Source organism: Eutrigla gurnardus (genome assembly GCF_963514095.1).
Source record: "Eutrigla gurnardus genome assembly, chromosome: 6".
NCBI lineage: Eukaryota > Metazoa > Chordata > Actinopteri > Perciformes > Triglidae > Eutrigla > Eutrigla gurnardus.
This window is the reverse complement of record NC_139920.1, coordinates 23,610,662-23,627,086: the sequence shown is the minus strand read 5'-3', so window position 1 is coordinate 23,627,086 and position 16,425 is coordinate 23,610,662. Positions and strand designations below refer to the sequence as shown.

Genomic DNA, 16,425 nt, shown 5'->3' with positions numbered 1-16,425 from the left:
CTCTCTCTTTCTATCTTTATGTCTTGTTGTCAGTGGTAACCTCTCCAGGGAGATGTATTGCTTCAGGCGGTACAAGAGACTATGCATTATACTCTCTCTTTCTCACTCTTACTCTCCCTTCCCCTCCTGCTCTCTCTGGCTGTCACTTTTTTTTTTTTACTTGATGGGAACAATTGATACCAGACAGAGAGATACACCTTTAAAGGAAAACCCAGGTGTAATACAACTGTGGCTTTATCTTTGCCGTTTAAACACATTACTACTAAGCGTGGGGCTAATAAACAATGATTAAACAATCTGACAAAGCCAACAAAAAGCGAAATTGAATATGCTCAAAATAGGAATAATTACTCATTGCGCAAGACATTTTGCCATTGTGTCTCCTCCAAACTGGTGTCTTGTTCATCATCTTTTTTTTTAAAGCGAAGTACAGGTAGTAGAGTAGGGAGTGATGAGTCAGCAGTCAATGGCAGCATAAAACAGGCAATAAAAGGTGTTTTGAGGAAAGGTACCGAAAATCCAGAGAGGTTCTTGAGCATGCAGCTATAGCTGGTGATGTACAGAAAGTATTATGCAGTTTGCTGCACCAGAATGTGGGATAAGCTGTGGACAGACACAGAGGTGCACACTCGATCACTCATGGACACACACGCACAATTTATTTAAGATTTTACAAATTATTTCACTGAGATAGGAATTTAGTTGACATCTCTTGGAATGACTTCCACGCTCCTGTATGCAAACTTTGCTACACCGAGACACGGATCACACATTTGCGTAGAACAAGCAAATATTATTTTACACAGTGCAGTCAGTGCCTCTCTGCTCGCGAGCCCGCTGAGTTAATAATAATCATCACCACCACGACACACTCATAATTTGCAATGAAACCCTTCAATCACCGTTCACTGAGCTCCACTCAAGCCTTTGAACGAAATAGCTAATCAAGAGCATCTAGCATCTTTAAATCCTCACTCACAACAGCAGCTGTTGCCTGCAGATAAAGACAATTAACCTCCTAACAGACGGCGCAGTGCTCTCAAACACACTAGACAACGAGATGACATTCATCTAACATTTTTTATCTCACGCTTCAGACATTTAGCCGATGCTTTTATCCAAACATGGAGCGTGAGCAGCAGCAGAATAAATCGTCAATTTATGTGACATTGCTACAAAAGACACGTCGAGTGTAGCTATGAGAAATACAATGTTCTGAATAACAATAGAAGACAGATGATTTTGGGGAAAAGCAACATAAGAGCTGAAGAAAGTTGATGTGTGTGGGAGAAATCAACAACATTCTTCATAGAAACTCAGATATTCTGAATAAATATGTTCTGTTTCAGAGTGGAGAAAAATGTGCAAATGACGAGAATTTAATCTACATCAGATTTTATGACAAATGAGCTTGAAATGATGCCAAATGACAAACCTGTGCGATAGCTGACACAGTGGTCAGTTTCATTTATCTAAGTATATGTCGCAGTCTGTTTGTCTACTTATATTGATTGATAGATTGATATATGGCAGTGTGTGGCTGTTTGGTAAGGAAAAATGAGAAGCAGGTTGTATTGTTATCAATACATGTTGGTTTCATTGTACGTGGGACACTAAAAACAGGATCTATTGATCACCAAAAAAAAAAAAAAAAAGGGCTTCTCGTGATTGACCTTTACCCATTATTGGTTTGCAAGTGTTTTATCCTTCATGTTTTATTTTTCTGTCAGACCTTTTCATTGTTTCTGCTAACACTAAACTGTACACACAAGGGCATTTGGAAAATTGCTGCAGGTTAAGCTCCTTAGTTTAAAGGTCTTTGCCTACAGAAAATGAAGGCCTTGCAGATACACTTTGACATTTGTTTCAGTAACAAATCCAGCTTTAATGTATTGTGAATAAATTCATATACATTTGTGAATGAATATTCTTTTCATTAACAGTCTTTTGTTAGAACACGTAGGACAGGGAGTGTAGGGGAGGACAGGTGGTGGGTGGGATTTTGTTTGACATTTCTTAGTTTTGTTTGCTTGATCCTCATGCATGATGGATGGACAGACATACCAGAATGAGACATGGGAAGAAAAAAGAAAAAAAGAAAGCAGTCCTTTTTGGGCTATTAGGCAGAAGTGTTTGTGAGCCACAAGTTTAAACAGCAAGTTAGACCGGTTTCCTGTAAACCTGACGGCTGTTGTCCTGGATAGGTGCGGACAGCCGTCACCACTCCGGTAAGACCTCTGAGCTCTCGCTTCATCCATCCTTCCGGCTCCCTTCACCCCCTCCCTCCCTCTCCTGTTCTTTCACACGGCCACTGTACTGCACGGTGATGAGAGATTTACCGACTGATGCGGGTCAAGGAAGAAACGCATCTGGGAAAGAGAAGGGGAGGGTGACTCATGATAAAAAATGTCAGTCGATAGGGATCTGAAACTTGGAAACCATGCAGGTATGCATTGTTGCATTTCTGTGCTGATAAGACATGAAACATTTCAAAATGTACAACAAGGAAAACTTATTGAACTTGGTGAACTGATGAGTACAAAAAGCATTGCTTCACACTGATTTGCTTAAGGCTCATGGGAAAATTCAAAGTCACTGAAGGGATCAGTAAATAGAAAATAAGGGGTTACTAAAGTTATTACGTTCATCCTGCAGAGGGCTTGACTGTCCCAAATTCCATGGTTATCCATGTGGAAGAAGTGACCACCTTTTAGTAAAGTTCAGTAGTGCTGGAGAGAGTCAGGGATCACCAAAGTCATATGATTCATTCTTGGGGTAGCATGAATATGTGTGTCAAATTTAAAAAGGCAATCCCTCAAATAGATGACAAGTCGCTAATCTGGTGGGGTGGGCGTTACCAAAGGACCAACCGACAATGCCACATGGGGATTTGCACCCCAGGAAATATTATTTTTTAAAATAACGGAAAATGGTGTACATGGATTGGTACTGAGGCACTCAGGCTTGCGACTGAGGAGAGGGACGTGTTTCCAAAAGTACAATTTTCATCAACAAAAACAAACAAGGACGGCAGATGCTGTAAGAAAAAGGCATCTTAACCAAGGGCAAACCACAAAACCAACATGGGCATTAGTAGTACTTACATGGGAAAATAAAAGGGCCTTAATGCTCATCTAAAAGTGGATGTGAACACTAAAATCCTAAATGCCAGTCCAAGGTAAACACAAAGAACTGGAGGAACTGGGCCAAAATGAAACAGTTGGTCTACTCAAACAAAATAACTCAAACCAAACTGAAAAGGCTCAACTAAAATCATAAAAAGAGAGATAAAACAAACCAACACAACAAACGAACAAAAGCAAAACAGTCCATGTACAGAACAACATGACCTGTAGCAAACGATGTCAAGAGCAATAAGAAACGATTGCAAAGCTAAACAGAGGCAAACCAAATGGGGGGAAAAAACAATAATTACAAGACAAAAACAGACTAGAACGGGAGCAGCCTCACCCACCTGAAACGTATGAAAAGGACTCAGTTGAGTCACGAGAAAAATGTCTCAATCCTTCAAAAACAAAGAAAAGTGCAAAATTTGAAAGCTAAATCTCAATATTTTAACAGAGGCAACACGTTTGTACCCTTCCTTTGTAGTCCTTCACAGAATCGTGGCAGTCACGATACTGCCATTGAATCGACTCCACTCACCACCTCTGGCATGGGGGCTCGGCACATGGACTCAAAATGGCTGACTCATCGGGTCTCTGGGGAACACTGAGGAGGGTAACAGACAAAATGTAAGTATGATGTTTTTAAAAGGTTCTGCTGTCAAATGTGCTTGTCCCACCACACACCTGGAGCTTCTACATCACCCAGCCACTGGCTCAGGGCAGGAGGTGAGGCTAGGTGCCCAGGTGCCTTTTATACCCTTTGCCCTGCTTGATTAACTGAGGGCAGAGTCAGGCCTCAGGCTGCGTTCAGCAGCAGCTCACCACACTGATGTGTTTTGGTTGCAGGTCTTGGTTCTAAAGGGATTCAGGGGTTCCTGAAGGCTTTGTTGTCTGGGGACAATGAACCTATGCAGTTTAGTGACAATCCATTAAGAACTATTTCACTAAATAAGTCAAAACTTTGACCAGTTTGTAAGGAGATACTGACGTCATTCAGATTCATCCTCAGGGAGCAGGTGAGGTATTTCAGTCTGGACCAAAAGTCGTGGAACGGCCAAATAGAACCATACCACCAGTCTGACTTACGTCCTGTGTCCACATAGCGTCTTTTTCTGGTGAAAAAAAAATGCCTGTGGGCCACCGAGGAGCACTTCATCCCAGCTCGCGATTTAAAAATGTTTCTATGAAAACAATATCTTGACATAACACCACATATAAACACCGTTTGTATGACAGACTAGCATTGCCCCTTTGCGTTTTTATTATTTATTGGGCTACCATCTTATTTGTTTTATACGAGGATACCGGAGGACGTTTACCCTCATACTTTGTATTGATGAGCTTGTCTCTGCTCAATCTGACAGCCGTAACGATAGAGCCGGGAGGACGATCCGCAGGAGACGTAGGATATGAAGATAAAAGCACAACACTCACCAGCAACAATCTGCATCCGTCCGGCCGATCTGTGATAGTGTCTGTCTGACATATAAATCTCAGAATAGACTAGCTTCTCTTTTATTTTCTACAGTGACATCAGCAGCGCCTTTTCTTTTTTCTCAAGGTGATCATATAGAGGCCCTTAGTGTCTTACAAAGAGTATTTTTATGTTTGTCATACATTACCTATTATTTGCTGCTATAAATGGGCTTCCATTGAAGAGGGTTACTATTTGAAAGGAATAACTTTAATACCAATGAGTCATGTGCTATGATGACAGGGCATTGCTGATATTAATGAGATTTTCGCTCCCTAAGTTTTCTTTGCGCAAACATAGTGAACATTCATATTGGAAACCCATTTTTCAATTGCTTCCTCTACTTATTGCAGGTTATGTCGTGGACCTGTCCTGTGCTCATTCATAAAAGTAAATTATATACTTTGTTTAATTGTAGGATCTGTCATACCATATTTATAGCATCAGGCAAGTCAATGGCACATCATATTCCATTGTTTTCATAAACAATTTGCATCAGCGTGTCCTTGCCAGCCCCTGTGCTCACACACAAGCTGATAAGGGCTCACTGTAGTTTCTTTATCTTGGCCACGGGTTGAGTCCCAGTGAGTGTTTTGTGGCGAGGTGTCCTTTGTTGTTGTGTTTACCTCCTCTCTGCCTGTTGTTGTCTTTGCTGTTCCAGCCCCCTGGCACGTTCACAAAGTGCTGTGTTCTTGTTTTATGTGATACTGCTGACGCTCAACTTCCTACCACCTTAAATCTACTGTCCTCCCGTGGCATGTATCCATTAACATCAGGGGGCTCTGAGGTTCAAGGTGAGGATAAGTCCACCTATGGTACCGACACATTCTCACTCTCAAATTGTTAAATATGGATGCTTAGTCTGAGCTTCAAACTATAATGCTCTACGTACCCCATAATGTCTTTTCAAAATAAAACTTTACAGAAAGTTTGATTTAGACAACAAAACCACTTAGCTGATGTGGACTGAGGGGGTTGGGAGTGGGAGTGAGATCGTGTTGCTGGTACCTTCAAATAGACAGTGTTGACAGTAAAGGACTGGACATAGTAATTGTGTTTGTTGAGGATGTGATAATTGCTGTCATGCTTATTTTTATTTCACCAAAGTAGTGAAACTTTTAACACATTTGTTTTTTATAAATCCTTTAATCACAGCTGTGACTTGCAACAATGCGATCCCCTGCTTAACTTCCCCCATGAAAAAGCTTCTCTTTATCCTCAGAGTGTAGCAGGATATATAGCCGTGCATGGTGGTAGATAGAATCAAGCCAGTTGAGACATGCAGTCTGGCAACATAAGTAGTCGTGTACTGCAAAAGCATCCTCGTGCGTCAGTGTTTGATGCCATGTCTCTCGCTCCCTCATCTTTGTTATCGTGCATGTCGGTTTGATCACATCCTGCTGTATCAACCTTTGTATCTGCCCTTTAACTGTGTCTTATGATCCTTGCCCTATTCACTCCAATGCTATTTCCAGGCGAGATACTGTATGTTACCGGGTAGTACATGCTGAGGGTTTGATTCGGTGAAATGATAAAATTGTGAAGGAAATATGAGCTGTTTTGTGCTTCATGTTTAGTTAAAATATGGATGAATTTATTTTGTATTATTGAGTGTAAATGAGAAGACTTAGCTTTCGGTCTCTGCTGGAACAAGACTAAAGAATGTAAAGTGATGGATAAGTCACATTACATTCATACTGAACGAAGCAGCCCAACTCTCACCAAGTGGCGTGTCAATGGAATTTTTTACAGCACTTGTAAATAATAATAATAATTCTTGCTTTTTGCATGCCATCTGTCTGTACTGGCAGCTGTCAACACATCTACATGAATATGTTATACTGTGAGCAAGTTCCGTAGTGTAAAATGAGAGAACACAGGACTTGCAAACTGGAGACCGGTGTTGTTATTACGTTAGTGACATGTTTTCCTGTTACATTTATTTTTTAACGTGCTTTTATTTTTTAACCACGACTGTTTCAGTACAAAAGACATTTCACAGCGTTAACCCTGTTTCCTGTAAAATAACACACAGCGGCTAGAATGCATAATAATGACATGCGGAAATGTTGGAAATGGTGTGGTACTTTTAAGCCTTCCCATGAGATCGAGTTGGAATATTACATAAACCCACAATAATTCGGTGTGTAATATCATCAGTTTGGCAATTTATCAAATATGTCGTCAGGTTGGTGGACGGCACTTCCCCTCAGCTAGTCGTACTGCAGCTGTTTCCAAAAAAACCCCACCATGAGACAGCATCTCAAGTGAGACGCTTGAGTATCTTTGAACATTATAATGTCCTCTTACCAATGTCTTTTCAAAATGATTTTATTTTGCTAGTGTTGAATAGAAGTCTATTATATCACATTTCTTGCTGCAGTGGCATTAAAAGAAACCCATCAAAACAAAAGGGGAAAAAGAATCGTAATGTGTTCGAACATTTTTTTTGTCAGTCAACAAAACAAAGACAGAAATGAGAAAGTTGCTTCTATTCAGACTCACAAAGGGAATTTGAAACTCAAAAATGAGTTACCTCCTTTGAGTTCTTTTGTTGAGGCTCTCAGGTCACATCAGGTAAGAGACTCAGGGTGGAAACATCCTCCCCATTACACACAAGGGTAATTTCCTTAGTGAGAGCATGAGTTAGTGCAGGTAATTACTCTTAAGATGGAGAGTAATCACTGCATTCATGGGGTAAATACACCTGAGAAATGTGAATCTCTTTTTTCTTGTTGTTCTTTACTTAGCGTAATATACGCCTTCAAACGTAACTGTTAAGGCCAGATTAAACTGTTTTTTTTATTTTTTGAATGTTTACCTTTTCTATTTCAAGCCCTTTGTGTTTAATGCCCTAGAGAGGTTTTGGGGCCCGTTCAAGTGTGGCTTTACCTGACCGTGTAATTATTTGGGCTTTATATAAGTAATGAATCTGCTTGGTATTTAAATTGGCCCTGTGGCAGCATTCCAAAATGACTGTCACCAAACAAAACAAGCAAATTGTTCCTGGGAGGAACAACAACGCTTAATCCGTGAGATGTGGTGCAAGATTTCTATCTGTGCTTCTCATGAGAAAGAAGGCAGTCAGTCAGAAGTTGTAAAGGAGATCATTGGCAGGAAGGAATCACAGGAAATAGACCGGTCTCCAAAAAAAACAACAAAAAAGATGACTTCCCACATAAGAACAGCATTGTGAATAGCATGTTGAGGGAAATGTATTTAGTCATTGATAACCTTTGTTCTTAACATATCACAAATTAGCCTCAAGTGAGCAGAAGTCCACGGGAGGAGGTCCGGGTGTTGGATGGCTCATAAACATAGGGCTTGACATCATAGTCATTTTTAGCCAACGCATATTGCTTTTTTAGAAACCTAGCCAAGAAGTTTTGTTGTCCAATCCTAACTATACAGTTTGTTTTAGCTTTATTTCTTTTGCTTTGTTTGCTAACTGCGTGTTTCAAACAGTTCAAAACCATGACCGGTAGATCAAGTAACAGATCCGTTTCCCTGGAAATGCAATGAGCATGCAGATTACTTCTATGGAAACATAATCTTACAAGAGGCGGTTTTACAAGAAAGCCAACAGAGGTGTTCTGACTGTGTGGTCATCAATATAATTCTCTCTAACACACTATAATTCAATGGGGTCATTCCTATGTAGTGTTTTATAAAGTTGGGGTCGGATAGATATACAGATATAATTTGGAGTGAATTCCTGACTGGTGCATGATACATTTTACATGAAGAAATAATATTGATATAGGCTTGAAATAAAGTATATATGCTGTATGCTGCAGGAAAAAAATAAACATATTGAAAACAATGATCAGGGGTCATGGACCAGTCCGAATTTGAGAAATATTGCCTACTTAAAAACAGGCAACAATTGTTAGCAATCTCTACGTGCAGTCATAGGTACACTAGTGCTTTCTCTAACAAACTACCTGTGTTGCACTGTATTGTGTGGTCATTGAAACGTGTGACTCATTTTTCACTTTTCTAGCGTTTCTACAGTGACAGAATATGATGTAAACACGGCCGTGAACATACTGTATTTACTAGAGCCTGCCAGCACCAGCGTGCTGATGTCAGCCAAAGAGAACGCATGATCACCACTAAAGACATCTGATAATAAGACAGCTCCCTCATGATTTATGAATGGAGTGTATTGATATTTGTCTGCATTTGAATCTGACTCAAATATTAGTATATAAGTCTGAAATTGGTCAAATTGCTAAAGATAGTGCATGTAAGAAATGTAGGAATCTCCTACCAGGCACACCAGAATCATATCAGTAGATATGGGTTGCGCAGACATTAAAACATTCATTTAATTTGCCCTGAAGGAAAAAATCACAAAATGTCTCAGAGAAAATAGTGCATGTACTGTATGACTGAGTTTTTCTTACTGAAATACAGCTGGATGACCCGGTGATAAGCAGCCATGGCACAAAGGCCTTGTTTAGTGAACCCTCCAGTGTAACATTGCATGTGACAGAGACTGTCTTTATGCTTCTAAAGACACATTAGGAAAGTGCTTTAAGCCGGACCCCCTTTCTGGCCCGCACTTCTGTCGGGATCAGGGACAGGTTTTTATACGCTAAACACTTTTCCAACGCTCCACAAACAATGCTGCTTTCAGCAAGAGTGAGGACACACCAGCTGGTGGTGTTGCCAATTCAAAAGGGAGCAGAGGCTTAAACTGCCAGCGGGGACCCATAAATTAGCATCCTGAAAGATACCACCTACATTTACTTTCCAACTGGGAGAGTAAAACACGACAGGGGTCACTGTTCTCTAAATGAGCATCCTTAAATGTAGACCCCGTCGTCCACCCATGGATATACACACCACATGGCGGCCTCCTTGGCAGGAGATAATTGCTTGATTTGAATAAAGTCCCTCCAGAAGCCTCTCGTAGGCCAGTTTAGGGTTCACTGTCAATCAATAAGGTCCGTTGGCCGATGAAGACTCGCTCTGATTTAGCTGAGCTGTCCAAATGTATTGTGCTGATCATTTTTCCTCTGATTTCCACCGGGGGTTGTGTGATTAGAAATTAACGTTGGAACAAAGAGGCAACGTGGTCAAAATCACAGCAGACAATCACAAAGGCGCAACGCTTGCCTCCGACAGTAAAGGATATTTTGGCACCACGAGACTCCTGCACAGAAAAAAAAGTGTTGTATTTTCGATACCTGACAAAGAAGGTGTGATAAACGGGAGTCATTTTTGGCTGGATGAGCAGAAGCTGGAAAACTGAAAGCCAGAGAAGCCAGAATACATCTTTCGGTATCATGTGCGTGATGCAGAACAGCACTTGTCTGACCCCAAAACAGCATATTTTCGGCGTGATGTTTTGACTGCTTTGTTACAAGGCGTGGGGGAGGCGGTGATAATGGCTAGTAATAAAAATCTCTGCGGGTTTCTTGATGATGATCGTGTTCTCGTCAGTGGGCCAAGTCAAACACAAAGAGTTGGTGAACCTGAACCTTCGGCAGATACGCCCACCGATCCTCCCTGCAAACCTCCCTTTATCTTTCCTCCCTTCCCTTCCCCTGCCTGATATATCGCTCTTGTAGCTGGACTCGTGGAGCCTGGGGAGGGTCCTGCAGCTCCAGATAACTCAAGACAACGTAGACATCCTTGCCTCCCCCCCTAATGTCAGGGAGTCAAAGCTATATCTCTGGCTCGTACTGCGGTCTAAATTTGTCTTTAAACAAGTGGGAAGCGGAGACTCTATATCGTGTTTAAACACGGATCAATTAATGGAGATCAAGGGAAAAAGCACTCGGATGCAGATGGGTGTTTTAGGCTCTGAGCAAATAAATGCTACAGCCCTGGAGTAATGCATTATGCAGCATTACTTTGGAAGATACAGTGTTTTCTCATGGAGTGTAATGAAGTAACATGGCCACTCTACAAAAAAAAAAGGAAAAGAAAAACCTACCACAATATTTAAACAGGTTAATCTCACTTACACTGGCGACAGTTGTCCGTACACAGGTTACACAAACGCACACTGAGCTCTCCTTGTAATCTATTTTTCTCTCTCTTATCTGCAGCGGTGAAGCCCGCGTTATTCCACTGCAACCTTAGTGTTTGAGAAAACACGAGAGCCCATTAAAATAATAGGCCTTTCGCTCGGGGCGGCACATACCTTCTGTGTCCTAAGGTAGTCTGCCGGACAATGTTTGTTCTGTTATGGGATCTCGCACAGCTGACTGTGTGCATGTGTACAAGTGGGTGTTTCTGTATGAGAGACAGAAAGATAGTGTGTGTGTGTGTGTGTGTGTACACGGGCGACTATATGTCTGTGCATTTGTGCGTGTGATAAAGAGAGCCTGTTATCGGCCGCCTATCAGCAGGGATCTAGCACAAGACTCATGCCACTCCTGAATACGGAGCTTGTTCCGAGGAGTTTGACTCACCTCTCTCTTAAGGCACAGCTTGAGTCACAAAACCACCAGCAGCTTGGAATTGATCCACTCTCCATGTTGAGTTTGGTCTCCTTGTGTCCCCGCTGTGAAAAACTATGATACCAAGTCCTGGTTTATACCTGCTAGCTGATACCATCTAACTTGGAAGTTGAAATGTTCCCCACAAGGATATTCGGTAAGCTTTTTTAACCGTGTTAGAATGTCACAGTTCTTTGCGAAAACAACAAAAAGAGATTATATTTAAATGGAATCGACGCTGTGTAAGCAAAGTGTTTAACTGGCTATTAGCTGCGACCTAGATCTGTGCCTCATAGAGAATGGCGAACGCATATTTTTGTGTGCTTAAGCAGCACACATTTAACATAACGTTGTGGAAGAAAAGTCAGTGAATATATGTCACAATTATGAGAACAAGCTTGTTGATACTGGAGCGCAGCTTTCTCTTCACTAGCAGCAAAGTAGGGCGAGACGTCTGGGTTATGTGCTCCCAGCCTGAAGCTCACAGGAGCATGGCTGCTGGCGGCGGGCCATCTATTGCGCAGGGTTAGGGTCAAAATGAAGACTACGGAGGAGAAGTCGGCGGAAAATATGTCCCCGCCGAAGCCAGCTGCCGATCCGGCCAAAGATAATGGTCTGAGTTGCTGGCGGTGGGTTAATGACAAGCTGATTATTCATTCAACAAGGGGGGAAAAAAAAGGTTTAACTAACTAAAAATGTGTGTGCATGAGTACATTTGTACGGTTTATATTTGTGTTCACATGCTTGGTTTGATGTGGCATTTTTTTGTATCCGTTAATGATATCCACCTGTGAAGACAGTGGGGTGGGGGTTTGGGGGGGGTTAGGCTATCGATCACATTCTGTGACAGGTATGGGAGAACACACCAGTGAGGCTGTCAGATGAGTGGGCGAGGAAACAGATAGGCCCTCTTGACAAGTTACAGACCATTAAAGCATGCAGATAATGTGAGAAAAGTGGGTCCGGAGAGAGTCTCAGTCAGAGCCGGGGAGAGAGAGCACTGAGAGACAACGCTATGAAAAAAGCATTAGAAGCAGAGACATTCCAGCTGCTTAATTTAGAGCTTCAGCTGTTGTAAAGGAGAACAAAAAACAACGTCAACAACGAGGGTCGGGCTTCAGATGCTTATTGAAGAGCGTCTTGTGGGGGCCAGATGGGTGTGATTTCTTCTGAAACAGGCAGATCAAGCGCGTCCCAATGTGAGAAAAATTGACTTTAAGATATTTCGCTATAGCTGTCTAAACCTGGAACTCTCTTCCTCTCTTTCATGTGGAAAGAGCCAGACATCTGCTATTCTAGGCAGGCTGGAAAGAAAAAAAAGCTATAAGGATTCTGTGCAAATCTGCCACGTGTGCTCGGGCAGGTGAGACATACAGCATATCGGAGCTTTTTTTACATTTTGGAGTTACTCTTGTAGAAAGCATAAAGGGTTTGATTCAGAACAGCACATACAGTATGTTCCGTGCTCTTGAGATGAATTCACAATGCCACACACGATGGCTTTTAATAAAACTGCACACGGAGACCGAGACAGCAGTCACACAAAGGGTTGCCTTGGCAGGCGCCTCAAACCGCTGTCTCAAGGTTACCGAGGTATCCGGCGGAACGCCTGTGAACAGGTGTACTGATGCCCCGTTAGCCATGTTAATGAAATCATTAGTGCCAGGCTTCTGGATGGAAGTATCTCCATGGGATTGGTAGGAAGAAAACACTCGACCGTCTGCTTCGCTCACCTGTCACACTCGAGGTGGCTCTCTAATTAAGTAAACAAACGTGATCGGGAAGCTCCCCGGGCCTCAAACCTGAGGAGCGTCCAATTCATGAAGATAGAGGAGGCTTTTATCATGTAGTGGGTTGTTTGAGACCCAGAAGTGTTTTTTCTTCTTCTCTGAAATCAGTGATTTACACATGAGATGGACTTTGACTGATGCATCATCAGAACCAAGAACAGCACAATATATCTGCTTTAACTGAGTCATTGTGAAAAGTAGGGAGAGCAGATGTTTGTCTTGTGTATGACTCGGGACCAGTTGAATTATTTGTAGCAGGTGGAAGACCGCCTCAAAACCTGAAGCATTTGCTTTAACTGCAGGTCACGACCTCTGCTAGCATTAAATGTTCCAAAATAACATATTCCCTGTGCACCTGACATTATCCAATCCAACGGGGGAAAGAAAAGAATACTTGATTTAGAGGGAAATAAATACATTTTTGATGTGATGCTAGGAGCAGACTAAAGATTGCTTCCTGTTACTGTTCCTTAACTCCTTCCAGCATTAGGAATCATTGCGGGCATATTGATTGTTCGGCTATACAACTGACACACACACACATGGACACCATTCACACACTCTTCAAAGCTGCCTCAGTAGAGCACACTTACATACACAGCTGTCACACATACTGGCTTCCACTCCTAAAATGTCCATCTGTAGGGAGAGCTCTGACAGCCAGATTCACATGCCCGGTTTTATCTCGCTCCTTTTTATTGAGCATCTCCTCCAGCTGGAGACGGAAAACACTGTGCTGCAATTGATTGGTTGTCAGCATGCAGAGTAATAGGTCTGCTCATTTTGCATTGAAAATACATATTTTTCCACTTCTGCTTTGAGAGGCCGATGCAGCGATGGGAGGGGAGCGGCATGATCAATGGGCTGCTCCCTTTGTGGAGGATGAATGCACCGAGGATGTAACATCGATTCTCACCACCGGATGATTCAGTGGATCACCTGACACGGAGTTGGGGGTATATCAAAACTCCTCCAGCGAAGCGTGCACCACCAAACTTCTAATCCTGCGACGGTGGGCTTTATGGCAACACTTTGGGAACTAATGGACGTATGATGAAACCACCAGCGCTGTGATGAAGTGATATAAACCGGCTGACCACACTGCATCCCCCAAAGAGACATTATATGATCCATTTACAAGTCGGTTGTTATTCCCCCAGCGTGTCCCACAGTCAAACAATGCCACATTCAATCCGCGTCCCAAGACTTAACAAGAGGGTGGCGCAAATTAAAGTGGCATTAATTTCATTAGGAGCATTGAACAGTGAGGGGATGAAACATTAGAGAAATTCAATTGAGAGTCTGACAGCAAACGGAGAAGGCAGCGGTCCACTCGCCTGCAGCCAGTACGATACAAAAGCCCCAGAATAACCCTTGAAAAGTGGGATTTGTTTTTTTTTACAACACGCGGCTGCCACTGGCTAATGAGATACAAAGTCACTCTATAAGCTGACGGCACTGATTATGCATTTGTAGCAGCACTTCAAAACCCTGCCTTCCACTAGCGGGTCAACTCTCAGCAGCAGTTTAGAATAATATACAATCATTTATCTGAGACAGATAGAAAACAGGAAGGTTTTTACAGCGTGGGCTTTAAGCAGCTAATGGAAAAATAACTGTAGACAGACCACATGCAGGGGTGTTTGTGTCCTGAGAGTTATCTCATATACTTCCCCCTGTAAATGGCGGCTCCTCGCTCGGCCACTGTGGGGGTTTGCCGCGCCAACCTGCTGGGGTTATTTTCGGGCGGTTGTGCCGAATGTGTGTTGGTACTTGAATCTCAAGTGGGACTGCTGGCTCTGACAGGAAGGGAGGGCTCACAGACATCCTCTAAGTGTCACTCGACAAAGCATGAGAGACAGCCACCATGTTACCGCCGGGCTCTCCGGATGGAAACATCGCACACTTTGTAAGATTAAACTCCTGACGTGTTTCGCCAATCCGAACGCTTGCGCATGTGTTATTTGCACCGGAGGATGCAAGTTTATTGCGATGCTAACAACTGGCATTTATCCTAGCTAACTCCCCATGAATGTACGCATTTATGTTGATGGTTATTGTTGGTTTTGTTGATATGGGGCCAAATTGTCATCTTATGGGTTTTTAGTGATCGGGCGGTCGAGCTAAGATGATACCAGTAGCTTTCACTTGTTGCCATAGCAACGGCAAATATGTGTTAGCATAACCAAGCAACTTGTTTAAAACTTTTTTCCTCTGAGTAATGCCCCCCAACCCCTACAGTGGCCCTAATACGCGTCATATATTTGAGCCCAGATGCTGATTTCACATTATATAGTATATAAAAAGTCTATTTGCACTGACACAAGCTGTTCAACATTTCAAACATAAACTTGTCATCGTCGGCAGGTCTGTATGCCGACTCTGTTTGTTCTGTGGTTGCCTTATCATATGAGTGTGCTGGAGAATGACTAAGCCACCCAGAGCTAAATAATCATTAGCAGTCTGGAGTCTGAGGCTGAAGAGTGGACATATTTTTGGGACATGAAAGGAGCACCCATGCTGTGAACACCCATGCAGCAGCCGTCCTCATTGCACAATGCTGAAATAATTAGCTTCCCGTTGTTGCGTGAGAAAACGGAGACACTATCTGTTTAGCGCGGCCGTATAAACCCTCCAGAGCGACTCAGCTAGTTATTAAGTGCAGTGTCGAGTGGTTTTATGTGTTTGCATACAGTTCCAGTTTGATCATTAGCGAGTTGGCTCAGACTATAGGGGAGTATCATTAAAACGGCAGGGTAATGTGATCATGGCGCAACTTGACTTTAAATGCCATTTACAGTAGGCTGTGAGCAGATCTGCCGCTTTGATGGAGGACACTAATTGCTCTCACCGAGGCTAAAAGATTTTTGAACATGATGGCATTCCGTTAGACAAACATTTTTTACCTGCTGAATTATCTCCACCAGACCTCCTCACATGATGTTTGTGATTTCAAGTCATACCTCCGCGATTTTATCTCATCTCTGTGGTTGCAGTGTTTTTAAAATGTGGGAGTGGCAAAAGTGGTATGCATGATCACTGGCTGCGTTCCAACTTTGCTGCTCAACAAAGGCGAATCAAGATAGGGAATAACAATGGAGGAAATGAAGAAACGTGCCCGTGATAATCATCAAAATGCCGAATGTGTAATCCATTTATTTTTCATAAGACCGGCGCGGTTCGAACAGGAAGAATCATATCATAGAAGACATATCCCGTTTTAACCAGGGCAGACATAATTATGAACATCCTATTTACCCCTGATGAGTGAGATGACTGACAGTGTGGATGAGTCACAGTACTTAGAAGGAGGCAAAATTGCTTCACTGTGGCGCATAAACATTAGTGGCGATGGCACTTTAAATGTCCCCCAATTGGATGAGCACTAAGCTGAGCCGGTTCTCATTGGCACAGCTTCATTAACCACATGCCACCGGAGTCTGTGTGACTGAGGAGCACCTATTATTACTGTGTCTCGAGTCCAAATGCAGCATTACTGTCAACAACTCGTTATGGCAAACTTAAACAGGCCGAGCTGTCGAATCAACTTGCAAAGCGTTTGTTACTGTGGTTTGCAT

General features: G+C 42.6%; 1 protein-coding gene across 1 annotated transcript in view; it reads left to right on the top strand.

The window, feature by feature from the left end:
- Positions 1-16,425, top strand: part of b3gnt7 (UDP-GlcNAc:betaGal beta-1,3-N-acetylglucosaminyltransferase 7) — a 283,633-nt gene that overhangs the window by 23,032 nt on the left and 244,176 nt on the right. The window lies entirely within an intron of this gene.